The sequence below is a fragment of the Silurus aristotelis genome (assembly GCF_946808225.1).
Source record: "Silurus aristotelis genome assembly, chromosome: 2".
Lineage (NCBI taxonomy): Eukaryota > Metazoa > Chordata > Actinopteri > Siluriformes > Siluridae > Silurus > Silurus aristotelis.
The window spans coordinates 5,657,008-5,673,871 of record NC_139575.1 but is presented as its reverse complement, the minus strand read 5'-3'; the positions used below and the strand labels follow the sequence as shown (position 1 = coordinate 5,673,871).

At 41.7% G+C, this 16,864-nt stretch overlaps 1 protein-coding gene and 1 long non-coding RNA gene across 2 annotated transcripts in view; one reads left to right on the top strand and one right to left on the bottom strand.

The window, feature by feature from the left end:
- Positions 1-16,864, bottom strand: part of LOC310737758 (obscurin-like) — a 380,181-nt gene that overhangs the window by 154,203 nt on the left and 209,114 nt on the right. The gene's annotated exons all lie outside the window — the stretch shown is intronic.
- The window catches only part of LOC310739326, a 224,718-nt gene that overhangs the window by 150,076 nt on the left and 57,778 nt on the right, over positions 1-16,864 (top strand). The gene's annotated exons all lie outside the window — the stretch shown is intronic.

The following is a 16,864-nucleotide window of genomic DNA, read 5'->3' as shown; positions in this document are numbered from 1 at the left end:
TTTTTCCCCTCAGTGATTCACAATTAAAATTACTGGATATTTATTACTCAATGTCAGTGTGTACTCTCTACTGCCCTCTACAGTACAAAGTGGGTAACAGAGGAATGGAAGACAGCAGGACGGTGTGTGAATTATAAAAGTTTCAAAACGTTTCAAAAATCAGATTACTGCACAACAAATTCTCTTCTGTCTGTCTGAAGACGATGGGTGTAACACAGTGACACTTTCTGTATCTCTATCTATATTTGTATCTCTACAAAGCCCTTCTGTAAGTCACTATATATATATTTAAGGGAATCTGCTAAATTCTGCTGGTGAATGCTGATATAACATTACATTGTGGTGTTTAAGCTTAAAGTACATAAAGTTATAGTATAAGTTTAAGTAAATTCCACCAGTTATGATTCAGTACTTAATATTTCAGCATTCAACACCATCATTCCTCAACAACTGATCAAGAAGCTGAACCTCTTGGGCCTGAAAACCTTTTTTGATTTATATTTAGTTTTTATTTGCCATTTTATATGAAATTATGAAAAGCCTGAAAAGCTCTGAAAACGATACAATAAAATAAATACAAAATTAATTCAGGTGCAGGGAAATGCACCACAATCTGCAACTATTATAGAAGACACTTCAAATCAAGGCACTAATTTCAATTTGTTTCTTTCTCTATACTGGGCCCAGTTTGTTTTAGGTAATTATAGCACTCTCTAATCTCAGCATGCCTATGAATCAGAAATGAAATCTAAAAAATTATGGAAACAAATGGAACACGGATATGTTAACGTCACTTCTCAGTCAGGCCAACAGGCCATACACAGAAAATAATTTAAATGAATACAGGTCCAATTTATTGCATCACTGTGGAGGAAAATCAAAAAGGGTTTGAATGCAAGTCATATTAGTTCCCTCATCAGATCTGTCTCTCAGTCTGGCTCACAAGAATGCAAGGACAATAGAGAAATAAATGTTAAAGTCCGGACTTAAATTGAAGACAGTTGTGTGAAAGACTCTGGCACTGTTCCACCAAGAAGTCCATTAATCCATAAACAAAACAGAAATATACAGGTAAAAAGGTGAATCTTCTCAGGAAAACTAAAACAAAAGCCCACCCCAAAAGCTTTTACTAGAAAAAGGAAACAGCAACACAAAGAAAAGAGCAAAAACGTACACCAGTGTAACTCAAGAAAAGGCTACAGGGGAACAAAACACAAAAAGCAAATCAAAAAACATTCAGAATAGAGCAAAGAAAACTAAGACAGGACGGAAACTTATACACTAGTGGTGATTGTTGACAGGTGGGGGAACTATTATCTAGGAAAAGGCAAAGGAACACACTGGCGACATCTGTTGAGAAAATAATGGAAATACAACGACAGAAAAGAAGACAAATGTATATATATATATATATATATATATATATATATATATATATATATATATATATATATATATATATATATATATATATATATATTCATAAAAACTATAGCCATGAGAAGGTAACCTGCAGAATAACGTACTGATCTATCTCATATGTTGCCTGCAGATTGCTGTCTAACTGACAGGATCTCCAGCAGCTACTGTTTCAACTGACACATTTTAGCTGTTTTAAAAATCATTTTAGCACAAACAGCATTTCAACTTCCTAATTATAAACTGAGCCTCTTCCTGTTCTCACTGCTCTTATCACACTTAAGATATGCACTTGAAAAGTGACACAAAATAAGATAGCTGACACATGAAAACTATATGATTTGAAATGGTTTTATTCAGTTGGTTGAAGCATAAATTCTCAATTCAAAGTCACATTCTGTGTTATTTGGGGTAAAAAAATAAACCAGTAAACCAGTAAAACAGTATCTTAAATGTATCATAGAGTCTATACTTTAGAGGAAAATAGGCCCTAGGATTCACAAATCATGAACAATAGCTGTGGTCTTTCCAATGAATGAACAGAAACAAGAATATTAAGTTGACATGAAATGCTTACAGTCAGTTGGAATTATGTATAAATGCCAAAATTAGTCAGTACCTGTATTATTATTGGTAAAATCATGTCACAGAATCGTAGCTGTACAGAGTCTATACTTTAGAGAAAAACAGGCCTTAGGATTCACACATCATAAACAATAGCTCAGAAATGAAGCAGGGCTTTGGTCTTTCTGAGAACTGACCAGAATCAAGATTGTTGAGGTAAATAGTGATGCTATATCACAACTATATATCTAAAATTCATTTTCAGCTTAAAATTACTAGATTTTGTTTCACACTGTTTTGGGGATGGGAGATGGAAGGGATGATGAAGATTAAGAATAAGCAGTGCATTTCCAATAACACTTACTCAGAGTTTAAATCATAAAAAAAAAAAACCAACTGTCAAATAATCACCATAACTGATTGATTGTATTCACTTGACAACTCTTTTTTATTAAACATAATTTGTGAAACTGCATCATTACAGCTGATGTTTTGAAAACTCACTGTTGCTACGTCAAAATTTCTGCTGTTCTCTTTCAGAGAGACTTTAGTGCAGGGGTCACCAAAGTGGTGGTAGCCCGCAAGGACCAGGTAGCCCGCAAGGACCACATGAGTAGCCCGCAGGTCTTTTCTAAAAAATAGCTGTTTCCTACTTTGTTAAATCATTGTTGATAATTATTATGAGAAATCATTAACATGATCAGTGTCTTCACATAGATGAATATCATTAATTATTAATAATGACATATAATAAAAGGTAAATTAGGCAAATTGGTTATTTTAGATCAAACTAAAAACTGTGTGTTAAACTGGTAGCCCTTTGCATTAATCGGTACCCAAGAAGTAGCTCTCAGTTTCAAAAAGGTTGGTAACCCCTGCTTTAGTGTAACTCAGCTGTGGAGTAAAAGTCCTGATCAGGAGGGTTTGTGGGAGGTTGAACAGTAGAATAAACAGTAGTATCACAGGGGCTTGCAGGTAACTCGGTGTTTGCATAAACAGTTTGAGGAAGCTCAGAAGGGATTGTAGGTAGTTGAGGAGTAGCGTAAATGGTGGAAATTCTAGTGTCTGAGGCAGAAAGTCGTCTGGTGTCTTCAATCTCCTCATACTCACAGAGAGCAGGAGGAACCTGACAGAAAAGTGAAATAGAAAGAAAGAAATAGAAAGGTTTTTCACCCCTTTTTGGCTGCTAATAAACTTTGTTAGTGAATAAACTCAGTGATAAAGACAATCACCTCTTGGTTGTTTCTGTGAGTAGCAGCTGTACCTCCTGAAAACAGCATTCAAATGGTCAAAACATTTTAAATATTTTCTACATTTTTAAGTTTGACTAAGTTTACTTTTGATCAGTCATGAATCACCCATTTCTTGTAAATTCTTTATATTAGTCCATTACAGGCCATCACACATCTACCTGGTAGTATGCCTTTTCGAAGTCAGACCAGTCACACATGAGTTATGTGTGTGTGTGTGTGTGTGTGTGTGTGTGTGTGTGTGTGTGTGTGTGTGTGTGTGTGTGTGTGTGCGTGCGCACGTGTGTACCTTTAATCTTTTGTCTTTTTTGTAGAATCACAAGCAGGACTGAGATTCCAATTAGAAGTAGCAGCAGAATTACAGATACAGTGATCACAGTGGAAGCTAAAAATCCTGGAAGAGAAACAGTCACTTTTACGTACATTCTGTACATTCATAAGGGATCAAACTCACCAAAGTCATGTAGTTAGAATTTGTGTGTGATGTGCATCTGAGCAGAATCACCTCCTGGAGAAGAAGCTGAAGCAGGCTCATACAATGATGATAATGATGATGATGATGACATCGACAAAGGTGATAAAAGTTGTGTTGTCATTAAGGTTGAAACGGTGACACGCGAATCTAAAACAGTGAAACGTTTACCTGGATGATGAATCACATGATGACTGATGATGAATGATAGCAGTATACATGCAGCACAATACAGTTACATTTTGTATGTTTAAATAATCAGAAATACTGACTGATGGACATGGAGACAACTTGTCTTAATGTCTCAACAAACTTACCAGTAACTGTCAGGGTGATTTGTGTAAAATAAACCTTATATCCATGATTAGATGTCCAGGCTGTATCTGCTCCACACCAGAATTCACCAGAATCTGTTTTAGCTACATTTCTAATACTTACAGTAAAGATTTGTTCTGCTCTGTCATCATACAGGGAGAATTTTCCAAAATTTACATCTTTTCTACTTTCTGTAACAGATTCATTATAAGGACAAGCAGCAGACTGCAGCCTCTGGCAGAGAAACTTGGGGTCACTCCTGAGGGATTGTGGGTATTTACAGCTGATGTTCAAATCTTCTCCTACATGGACAGTCTTACTGATGGACTTCTTATAGGACAGATCTGCAAATCCCAAACAATCAGATCAGTTTAAATGTATATATACAACTGACATTTATGCAGTATATTTAAACATAAAAATGGCCAAAGATTTTTTTTTTTTTCTGCTAAAACCCAGATTTTTGTGTCCCTTATATTCTAACCTTCAGCTTCACTATTCAGGTCTGTATTTAATCAGAATCAGTAACAGTACATGAATGTTTTCCAGTGTTCTCCGTAATATGCTCTCTGATAAACACACTGAAGAATCCTGCACTTCTGTTGTCATGAATTGAAAGTCTGTCATCATGTAAACATTCACTGTTACAGACGGTTAGTTGGTATTTGAGTAAAACACTACTGATGTGTTCTGGACAAGGTGAGAGAAGTGCAATAGAAAGCAGCATGAAAGTTCAATGAGTAGTTTGCAGGTTTGTTTTATAATTTGCTGTTTAAAATATAGTCCGAAAATAAAGTTAAATCTACAGAAAGGTGATTAATATTTCAGGCAGGAAAATGGAAAACATTTAAATCATTAACTTTACAGAAGAGTAATAAGTAAAAAATTCTGTAAAACTTTACAAAGTATATAAATGAAGTGTGATAACTTTATTAATATAAAAGAAGCATGAAAGTTAATTTTGCAGGTTGGTTCTTTTTTAAATATAGTCAGGAAATAAACTTAAATGCGCAGAAAGATGATTAATATTTCAGGCAGGAAAATTGGAACATGTTTGATGTCAGTATTTGAACAGAAGAGTAAAAAGTAAAAAATATGTTAAAATAATAATTAAGTTTAGTACTTTAGTGTAATTACTTTGTATTGTGTCTGCTAATGACACTGGAGATTTGTGAAGATAAACAGAAGGAAGTGGTTGGAGACTCACCTTCCTTTACTTTTAGTTCAACTGGTGTGTAAATGTCCTTTCCCAAAGATTTATCAACTCCACACTGATACGTCCCAGTGTCCTCTACAATGAGCTCTCTGATCATCACCCTGAACTATGCTGATTTGGTGTCATCAAACAGTGAGAATCTTCCTGAAGTTACCCACATGTTTTTATCTCCTGTCTTTATTAGATCAGAACAGCGCAACCCTGGCCATGAACCCTTACAGAAATATTTTAGGTTTTGTGTGTAATCTGTATTATACTTGTACTTGATAAGGACTCTTCCTCCTGAATATCCTGTTACTTCCTTGGAGTCTCCTCCATCTAACAAAAGACCAAATATCCATCTGAGCAAAACCTTTCTTCATCTAACACTGCTGCTGATAGTGAGGATTATTATAAAGTGCATTTCTTTACCTGAGATCAGGCAGAAGGTAAAGATGAGGAGGAGGATCTTCATCCTGAGGTCAAACTCACAGATCTCCACACCAAATCCACTTCAGAAAGATATTAAAGCTCCTGTTCTGCTATACACTGTTACTGTCTCTGATCTGCTCTGCTCTGTGAATGTGCTGCATCTTTAACAGTGTCTTAACCAGTAACTGATGCTGCACCCATTTCCCCTTCTATATGTGTGTGAAAGAGCTGTTCAGGAAATGAACGTGTGAAATATGTATGAACTACATACTGTAAGCATGAAAAAGGCTTTCAAATATATGACAAAATAAACAGCCTCTGGTCAGTTCCAGTGTGTAAATCACACTGGAACTGACCTGGAACACACCTTCTGTAAGTCACTGTAGACCAGGGCATTGCTAAGAACCGTTTTTTATTCTTTAATAAACACTTTTTAACCTCAACAATGATACAACTATGGATAATAAACATCCAGTGTCACCTCGAAGGATGGGTTATATACAGACGTATTTAAATGTAGCAGAATGGTCTGATGTCATCTAGTCAGCTGAGGCTGATTATGCTCATTTACCTGCCTATAAAGTTGTTTCGGTTTGTGTTGTGGGTGTGTTTTTCTCTTTGTCCGAGAGCGAGCCGCCGTACTTGCGGGTTTACGTGCGGATAGTGGCAAGGGTGGACTGAGGAGCTTTGTGGGGAAGCCGCTAAGTGTTTAGAAAGACGTGCTTAATAAACGTCTGCATCCGTGCCTCGTCGTACAGGTGCAGGTCAATGTGCAAGGGACGTTACAGTGGGCTGCTGTAGTGGGCTGCTATAGTGGGCTGCTATAGTGGGCTTTTCGCTTGCTGTGTGGCTTTCCTGCGCTATGTGCATCGTTTACACCGCTTTGATGTTGGCTTGACTGTCTGCTTTTTCCGACTGCAGCTGCTCTGCGCTACATCATCTGTGCTCTGCTTTGCCTGCTTCACTCTGCTTTGCCTGCTTCGCCTCTGCGTTGTCTGCTTCGCTGGGTTCAGTTGGACATTGTTAATTTACGTTCCTGTTCTCTGGAGCTCCGTGTTACTTCCATTTGGCACCAGCTGATTGACATTTTGCTGCTCTTGTATGCTAACAGTTTCTTGTTGCAGCATTTAACTACCTGCAGGATCAGCTGGACCGGGGGCATGGTGCTTATTTCCAACAGTAGTGTGAGTAACTGATTTAGAAGTGGCGTGTTACAGGGTAGTCATTACCCGATTTTTTGTGTTGTGATGTAATCATTTATTTTTGCATTAGTTTTATTCTTTTGTTTATTATTTTCCTAACCTTATCGGTTGAGGTTTCCTTACTTTAAAGGGAATCTATTTCTTTTAATTTCTATTCTTTTTATGAGTTTGAATTTGTGGTGTAATGTTTTTTTTGTTTTCTTATTAAGTGTAGTGATTTTTCTAATTTCTTTTGTGATCTGTTAAATGCCTGTTAAGTATCCTCTGTTCATGTGCCTTTGTGAGGATCAAGTAACGAGAGTTTTTGGGCTGTTGACTGTGTCGAGAGCCAGGCTGTTGTAATGCGGTGCTTGTTTTAAGTTGTGTTTTAAATTACTTTTCTGTCTTTTCTTTTGCCTTCAGGAGTGGGGTGGCCAGTGGCAGCAGATTAGCATCTTGTGGTGGTGGGTTCCTTACTTGATTGCAGTGCAGTGTTCACAGTGAGGTGTGGTATGCTGTGGTGCGTGTGTGCACGTGTGAGTGTTCTCTCTGCTTAGGACATCAGGCCTTCTCCCACCCTGAAGTGTATGTCTTCTTTTCTGTTTTTACTATTTGATGTAGTGAATAAAATTTGATTATTTTAAATAAAGTTTTTTTGTTATTCACTCAACTCTGGTCTGATACCTGACCCAGTCGTGACGAACCTGTGTGCCTTAAGGTTGAGGGCAGTCCCGGAAATAGCCCCAGGGTGCCGTAGTCGGTACAAATTATTAGTTGGTAACGCCGCAGTTGGCGTAGCCGGTACAAGTTATGAGTTTACAACGCCACATTTGGCGTAGTCGGTACAAATTATTAGTTGGTAACGCCGCAGTTGGCGTAGCCGGTACAAATTACGAGTCCACAACGCCACATTTGGCGCAGTCGGCAGGATATTCGACTGGTTATCAGAGTCAGACTTTGAGGAGAGATTTTTTTTCTTTGTGTGTTTTATAGCAAACTGGTGACAGAACAGTGGTTGGGTGAGTACCTTTGTAGCACGCCATGGATAATGAATTGCAGGAGATGCGGGATTTAGTAGCCCAATTACGGCTGGATAATGAAAGGTTGCGACAGGAGCGTGCGGCGGTTAAGCTGCCCGATCCTGGCGCACCTTCTGTTAGCGCAGCATGCCCATCTACACCGCGATCAGCTGAGGTGAGTGCCGGTTCAGTTGAACGATTTGTATTTATTCCGAGGGATCGACGCTGCCCAAATTTCAATGGCAGGTCTTGTATCGGTATCGATGAGTGGCTTGAGGAGGCCCAAGCATGTATGCGAGTTCGTAATCTGATCCCTTGGGAGCAAGCCTTTTTCCTGTATGATCACCTTGAAGGGGAGGCCCGAAAAAAAAGATTAAATACCGGTCTAGTGCTGATAAGAGCGATCTGAACAAAATTATTGCAGCATTGCGTGAAGTGTATGGTTGTGCAGAGTCGTGTATTGTGCTGCAAGAAACATTTTTCTCTTGGCGGCAGCGCGAAGGAGAAACATTATTGGAGTTCTCCTTGGTATTGTTGAGTCTTTTTGAGAGGGTAAAAAGCCAGTCGCCTCGTGAAGTTTTAAATGGTGATTTCATTGTGCGAGATCAATTCGTTGAATGCATTTTAAATAATGCGCTTCGTAGAGAATTAAAACAACTGATACGACGTCAGCCCACTGTAACGTTGCTAGAGGTTCAGGGAGAAGCGATTCGTTGGGAACGAGAGGGATTGCCAGGGGGTGCTAGGGGTAGAAGTCAGTCGGTCTCCCTGGTGAGCGGAATCCAGTATGAGGTCCGGGGAAGTCCAGAGATGGGATGGGATGAGTTAAATAAGCTACGAGAAATGCTGCATCGGCAGCAGCAGCAGTTAAATTTGCTTACCCAAACTATCGCCTGGAGTCAGACTACCTTTTCCCAAGGTCGTGCACCTCGTCCAGCTCAATTGATCTGTCGACGGTGTCAACAACCGGGTCATTTTGCAAGGAAGTGCGATGGGGAGCGTCTCCCCTCTCGCCCTCTGCCATGCCCAGTTGTTGCCCCTTCGACCGGTGAACCAAGGTCCTTGCCTGGCCTTAACCGTTCGGGAAACTAGTGCCTACCGAGCTGTTGAGCCACAGTTCGGTAGGGAGTGCACGTGGCTCTCGTATTGTTAATAAGATTGCTCCCCGTTTAGTGCCCTCATGTCCACACCTTGTTGTAAATATTGGGGGGTTTCAGTGCCCTGTCTGGTAGATACTGGTTCCATGGTGTCTACCATCACGGAATCTTGTTTCCGGTTACGGTTTGAGCCTTGGCGCCCGGATTGTTTACAGTCATGTCACTGGCTGCAGCTCCGCGCAGCGAATGGACTGGAAATTCCGTATATTGGTGATCTCGAATTGGATATTGAATTGTGTGGTAGTAAAATCCCCAATTGTGGTGTGTTGGTGGTCCGTGATCCTCCGGGCAGTGGCACAGACACGCCTGGTATTTTGGGCATGAATGTGCTTAGTCGTTGTTATCGAGAGCTGTTCGGTCGACACGGATCCAATTTATTTGAGTTGCCAAGTGTGGTCGAGGATGAAAATATGCCCCAAGTATTTCAAAATTGCCAACAAGTTGTCTGCGCTGCTGACCGTGGGAATAACGTAAAGGTAAGGGGGCGTAGGGTATGCCGCATTTTTGGCGCCACTTTGATGTTTGTCACGGGAACCTGTTCCTCCTTGCTCCCTGGTAAGACCATGTTGTTTGAGCCCACCGAGACCGGTTTGCCTGCGGGACTATTGGCTTCACCCTCTTTAGTACAGGTGAGAGGGGGGACTGTTGCGGTCCCTGTCATAAATGTCGGTACCGTCGACGTAGTATTGTATCCCACTACGGTTATTGGAATGCTAAGGGAGGTATATTTAGTGGGGCTACCAAATGGATTGACCGAGATCTCAACCGTGATCGCGCAGGTGGCCTCTTGTGATACATTGGATATGTTGGCGCAGATAGAGTCGGTTGATTTAGGAGGACTGTCGGTCGAGGAACAGGAGCAGGTTAGGTTAGACCTGGGTTGTACCAACTTACTCTCCCACGAGATCCCCCTAACCGACGACATTTCAGTTCGGCAGCGGTACCGACGTATTCCACCATCTGAGTATGAAGTGGTTAAGACCCACATCAATCAGTTGTTAGACTCTCAAATCATCCGGGAGAGTTGCAGCCCATACGCCTCCCTCATTGTGTTAGTTAAGAAGAAGGACGGTAGCTTACCCATGTGCGTAGACTACTGTCAGCTTAATTCCAAAACGCGTAGGGATGCGTTTCCATTACCTCGGATTGAGGAGACGTTGGATTCATTGACTGGTGCCCACTGGTTTTCCACTTTAGATCTGGCCAGCGGGTATAACCAAGTTCCCGTCTCTGAATCCGACCGTCCCAAGACTGCCTTTTGCACGCCATTTGGGTTATTCGAATGGAATCGGATGCCGTTTGGTTTGTGCAATGCGCCAAGTACGTTCCAGCGCCTGATGGAGCGGCTCTTTGGTGACCAGCGGCACCAGTCTGTTTTGTTGTACTTGGATGACATTATTGTGTTTTCTTCATCAGTGCAACAGCATTTAGAGCGGTTAAGGATGGTGCTGAGTCACTTAAGGGCCGAAGGCCTCAAGGTAAAACTGGAAAAATGCGTGTTCTTTCAGGAAAAGGTTACATATTTGGGGCATGTAATCTCTGCCTCAGAAGTAGCAACAGACCCGGTTGAGGCCGTGGCTCAGTGGCCTTGTCCCGTGGCGGTGGCCGAGCTGCGGACCTTCCTGGGGTTTGCCAGTTACTATAGGCGTTTTGTTGAAGGGTTCGCCAAGTTGGCGGCTCTGTTACATCAAATAGTGGCAGAGCTAACACGAGGTAAGGTAGGTAAGCGCAGTCTAGAGTTGGCAGCAGTGCGGTCTCCACAATGTGAGGAGTCATTTCAATCTTTGAAGCGAAAGCTTACCACTGCGCCAGTGTTGGCTTATGCAGACTTTACACGACCTTTTATATTGGAGGTCGATGCCAGCTATGCAGGGCTTGGAGCTGTGTTGTCGCAGGAAGTTGAAGGGAAGGTTAGACCTGTTGCATACGCTAGCCGCGGTCTTTGGCCTGCAGAACGGAATACGGCCACTTATAGTTCGATGAGGCTCGAATTCTTGGCCCTTAAGTGGGCCATGGCTGAGAAATTTCGTGAATATCTGTTGGGACATAAGTGTGTCATACGTACGGATAACAACCCACTAAGTCATCTGGCTACAGCCAAGTTAGATGCTACCGAGCAAAGGTGGGCTGCTGAGTTGGCTGCCTTTGATTTTGTGATTCAGTACCGGGCGGGCAGAACCAATCAAAATGCCGATGCGCTGTCGCGATTAACAACTGTGCAATCGGAGGCTGACGGTAGTGGGCAGTCAGGGGCTGTGGTCCCTGAGCTTTTGCGGCGAGCAGTGATCGCTCGGCACCTGATATTAGCACTTTACAGCAGGCAGACCCAGTGGTAGGGGAAGCCTTGAGGTTTTGGCGGCAAGGGCAGCGCCCAGGCCAGCAGGAGCGACGGACTCTTGCTAAGCCAGTGATTACACTCCTCCGGCAATGGGACCGGTTAGTAGAGCAAGAGGGCCTATTATATCGTAGGGCTTTCCGGCCCGATGGAGGGGAGATGGTGCTTCAGGTTGTCGTGCCAGTTTCTTTACAGCCAGAGGTGTTAGCGTCTTTTTATCAGCAGCATGGACACCAAGGTGTTGAACAGGCCTTGGAGCTGGTACGGCAACGCTGCTACTGGCCAGGTATGTCCGCAGATGTGGCTCAGTGGGTTCAGAAGTGCGAGCGGTGTCAACAAGCTAAAGATGTGGCACCAATTCCTCGAAGCTACATGGGCCACTTATTGGCATCTCGTCCAAATGAGATTGTAGCCGTTGATTTTACTGTGTTAGAGCCGTCTCAGGCTGGGCAAGAAAACGTGCTTGTGATGACTGACGTTTTCAGTAAGTTCACGGTGGCAATGCCTACTTGGGATCGGCAGGCTAGTACTGTGGCCAGGGTCTTGGTAGAGAAGTGGTTCTTCAAATTTGGGGTTCCTGGTCGGATTCATTCCGACCAGGGCCGCAATTTTGAGTCCAGCCTGATTTAACAGTGCAGCCTGTATGAGGTGGGAAGGTCACGCAGCACTCCATACCATCCGGCCGGCAACGGCCAGTGTGAGCGGTTCAATCGGACCTTACACAATTTGTTGCGGACCTTGCCCACCGATCGGAAGAGAGATTGGGCATCTTGCCTAGCCCAGGTGGTGTTTTGTTACAACACCACTCCTCACCAAGCTACTTGAGTCGCCTTTCTTTTTAATGTTTGGGCAAGAGCCAAGGTTGCCTATAGATTTCCTGCTCGGTCAGGTACGAGAGACTGTGGCAGGTTGAGTCCACAAGTGGATAGAGGAGCATCAGGCACAGCTGCAGGTGGCGGGTGATGGTGCCCGGAAGCGGCTGCAGGCTGCGGCAAGCTGGCGTAAAGCAGGACATGATCAACGGGTAACAGAGCTGCCGTTGTGGGAGGGCCAGTTGGTTAATTTGAGAGACTATGGGGTCCGGGGTCAACATAAGATACAGGATCTATGGAGCTCTACTGTATATCAGGTGGTTAAAGCTCCTCTGTCTGGTGGTTCCGTGTATACAGTAGCTCCGGTAAGTGACCTTAGTCGAGTTCGGCACGTTCATCAGTCAGCTGAGGCTGATTATGCTCATGTACCTGCCTATAAAGTCGTTTCGGTTTGTGTTGTGGGTGTGTTTTGCTCTTTGTCCGCGAGCGAGTCGCCGTACTTCTGGGTTTACGTGCGGATAGTGGCAAAGGTGGACTGAGGATCTTTGTGGGGAAGCTGCTAAGTGTTTAGGAAGAGGTGCTTAATAAACGTCTGCATCCGTGCCTCGTGTGTCGTCGTACAGGTGCGGGTCAATGTGCAAGGGACGTTACAGTGGGCTGCTGTAGTGGGCTGCTATAGTGGGCTGCTATAGTGGGCTTTTCGCTTGCTGTGTGGCTTTCCTGCGCTATGTGCATCGTTTACACCGCTTTGATGTTGGCTTGACTGTCTGCTTTTTCCGACTGCAGCTGCTCTGCGCTACATCATCTGTGCTCTGCTTTGCCTGCTTCGCTCTGCGTTGCCTGCTTCACTCTGCGTTGTCTGCTTTGCTGGGTTTAGTTGGACATTTAATTAAAATTCAAGTTAATTTACGTTCCTGTTCTCTGGAGCTCCGTGTTACTTCCATTTGGCACCAGCTGATTGACATTTTGCTGCTCTTGTATGCTAACAGTTTCTTGCTGCAGCATTTAACTACCTGCAGGATCAGCTGGACCGGGGGCATGGTGCTTATTTCCAACGGTAGTGTGAGTAACTGATTTAGAAGTGGCGTGTTACAGGGTAGTCATTACCCGATTCTTTGTGTTGTAATTTAATCATTTATTTTTGCATTAATTTTATTCTTTTGTTTATTATTTTCCTAACCTTATCGGTTGAGGTTTCCTTACTTTAAAGGGAATCTATTTCTTTTGATTTCTATTCTTTTTATGAGTTTGAATTTGTGGCATAATGTTTTTGTACTATGAGTACCTGTCCATGTAGGGGTCAAAGGAAATGAGGAAGTGGACAATATTGCCAAACTAGTACTAAAACTTTCAAACACAGAGATTAATTAAAAATTAGATGGACTGCAAGTCAGGGGGCTCAGTGCGGATGGTACACTCAGCTGATCGCACCACCCTCTGGACAACTTGATTGTCATGATTGGTGCTGTTTCTAAACCCAGCTGTAATGTTCCCTTTCAGCATGCTTTCAGTGGCGCAGGTGTAAAAGTTCCTTTTTAAAGACTAGACAATATAAGGTGGAAAAGAAGCTGATGGGCTTTCTTTACCATGGTGTTGCTGTGACAGAACCATATCACGTCCTGTACATGTTGACACGAAGGTAGCGGAAACTGTCTTTGGCTAAAGTCCACAATCAGTTCTTTTGTACTGCTGAAATTCAGGATAAATCTTTTTTCTAGGCACAAGTACTCCTGGCTTTTTATCACCTTCAAGCAGGCCTTCTTGTTGTTTTCAGAGATTAAAAGGTCTACTTGGAAGAGATTACAAGCCTGTAACCTAACTGTTTGAAATCTTGTTTGTACTTTTGTGTTTCTTTTGTTAACCCACTGACAACTATATCTATACCATATTTCCTAATGTAATTTAGGATTTCCTACCCAATAAACAAATGTACTTTGCACAGTCTGGTCATTTGATAGTGACCCTACACCGTCACGTCAGGATTAGAAATATTCATAATGATTTGACACACAATCTAAGATGGCAGGAACTCTGGACTTTGATCTTCCTAAATAATAAAGAGAAACAAACATTTTGTCTAATGCTGTTATTTATTGACTACCATAACTCATTTTGATGTGTATTCACTATATCTTTCCAGAAAATCTGACATTTCTACATGTAACAGTCATGATGCTGGGGTAAGAAGAACTAATCGGCATCCAATAATCTATACACATAAAGCAGTGTAACTGACAAGTATATTCACGAGTTCTCATCCTTAATGCCTGGAACTGTATCATTAGAGCTGGTTGCTTTGCTGCTGGTTCGCATTGCTGTTTCTACTCACAGGGGTGAACTGGCCATCTGCCAGACCGGACCCTTTTCTGCTGGGCCATCATACTTTTTGGGACAATACATCTCATTCTGTTTTTTTCTTATCGGCCCATAAAACTCTTATCAGCCTATACTTTTTTCTGCATAATTAGTTGATTGTGTTAGTGTTTTTTTGGCAGTGTAATGTATTTGTCAAAAATACATTTGAAGTATGTTTTTTTTTCAGACAGACCAGCCCATGAGAAATTAATCAGCAGCCCATTGGTTCTTTCTTGATTGACATTTGACTGACCCAATCACAGCTTTAAACATCTCCTATTTTAAACTCATCCAAAGATTTCACAAGCACCCATTTGACTGAGTTTACAGTTTATTTAATGCTATATTATAAAAAAAGTGATAATCTGATAAACAGTTTATCAAATTTTCTTTTTTCCCCTCATACACACAGACACACACATAAGGTCCCCTGGTGGTCTAATGGTTAAGATGCAGCGCTCCCACCACTGCGACCCGGGTTCGATTCCCGGTCAGGGAACCATCCCCAGCCACTCTTAGTGCCGGTCCCAAGCCCGGATAAATTGGGGAGGGTTGCGTTAGGAAGGGCATCCAGCGTAAAACATGTGCCAAATCAAACGTGCGGAGGATCCGCTGTGGCGACCCCTAACGGGAGAAGCCGAAAAGAAAGTTTTACACACAGACACACACAAGATGGATTTCATAACTAATTTTAGAATTCATCAGTGTGGATTATTGTTTTATTGTATTAAAAAAACGTGTTTTAGAAGTTTTTAATGCGTCAACTCTTACTCTTTCCTACCTGTTATTATATGGCTTTTGAGCTTTTATGGAAAATGAGTTGGTATACATATTCAGGCATGCAAAGATTGGAAGTATTTGTGATCATATGTAGTGTGCCAAAATTCCAGGTATTATTTTTTGTCCCAGTCCAGCCCTGTCTCCTCATAGTCAAACACTGCAAGAAAAACCTAAAAGCAAATAAAAATTGAATCAACATATACTCAGAAATGTCCACATTTTACCGCTTTATTTTTTTTGCAAATGAACACACACAGATGAAGATAATGGCCTCTTGGTCATTTCCTGACTTTTGGTATACAATGCCAGCTGTACCTGCTAAAACAAATGCAGTCAAGTAATCAGTTCTTATTATTACTCTTCTCAATTTATTACAGCATGTGTGACATTGTGTATACAATCATATAAAGGTGTATAGATGTTTAATACTAGCATTTTGCATGTGAACATCTTTCTCCATGATAGTAACTTATTCCTCTCAGTGCTTGTTTAATGAGAATGTTTATTACTACATTTGACCATTTGTACTGCTCTACTGCCAAAAACCCTCCAATGCACTTTAGAGCACAAGTAACGAGTAACAGATGGAAAACGATCACTACAGTATTCACCATGGAGGTATAAAATTGTCTGTGTGTGAATACTAGGGGAAACAAGGTGTGTGAACACTAGGTGTAATACAGTGACAACTTCTGTATTAGTATCACTAGTAAGAAGTACTGTATGCCATTTTGGCCATTTTGTCCTCTGAATGCTGTAAATTTAAATATTAATGTAAAATGTTTGGATTTCTCCAAATTAGCTAAGAATCTCTTTGTGTACAACCTATAGGCTTGGGGTTTTACAAAAGAATAAGCAAATGTGTGATTGTACATGTTATAATTAACATTCCTTGCTATATTCATTGTACAGATCATTGCTTTAAACACAGATTGAAGAAGAAGGTGTCATGTCTTCTGCAACGCTGGGTGAATAATCTGATCTAACTATAAAAATCCCCTGAATTCAAACTGTGTGCATCCGGTGTACCTTCTATATTATTTTCCTTTCCTTCCCTTCCCAGATTTCCATTATGTTTAGCCTTTTGGTTTTTGGCATCTCCTTATTTTTCCTTTTCATTGTTTAATCTTTTCCTGGCATATAAAAAAAAAAATTCTCACTACTGCTCAACATTTGTTTCCTGAGACTCTGAACTCTGCACAATAATCCTGTTTTTTTTTCTCCATAATATGCTAGTATATGTTAAAACAAGAAAAGATGGCAACAAGGAGATCAGTTGCCATCCTGACTTTAGTGGAGGTGAGGCGTATCAGGCATGGAGAGGAGAAGTAAAGACCTAGTCAAAAACTTTGTTAAATGGTGTGGGGGGGGACACCATTGTATCTCAATTGCAATCATGGGTCAGGATGTTGAACTGGTTGACACCTATAGATACCTTGGTGTCAAATCTCGGCAACAAACCGTACTGACAGGATACATACAGGGTCAGCACTGACATTTTTATAATAATTATAATATTCTACAAACCTGTGGTATCCAGTGCAGCCTTGTTGCAACAGTATGCTGGGGAGACAGCAT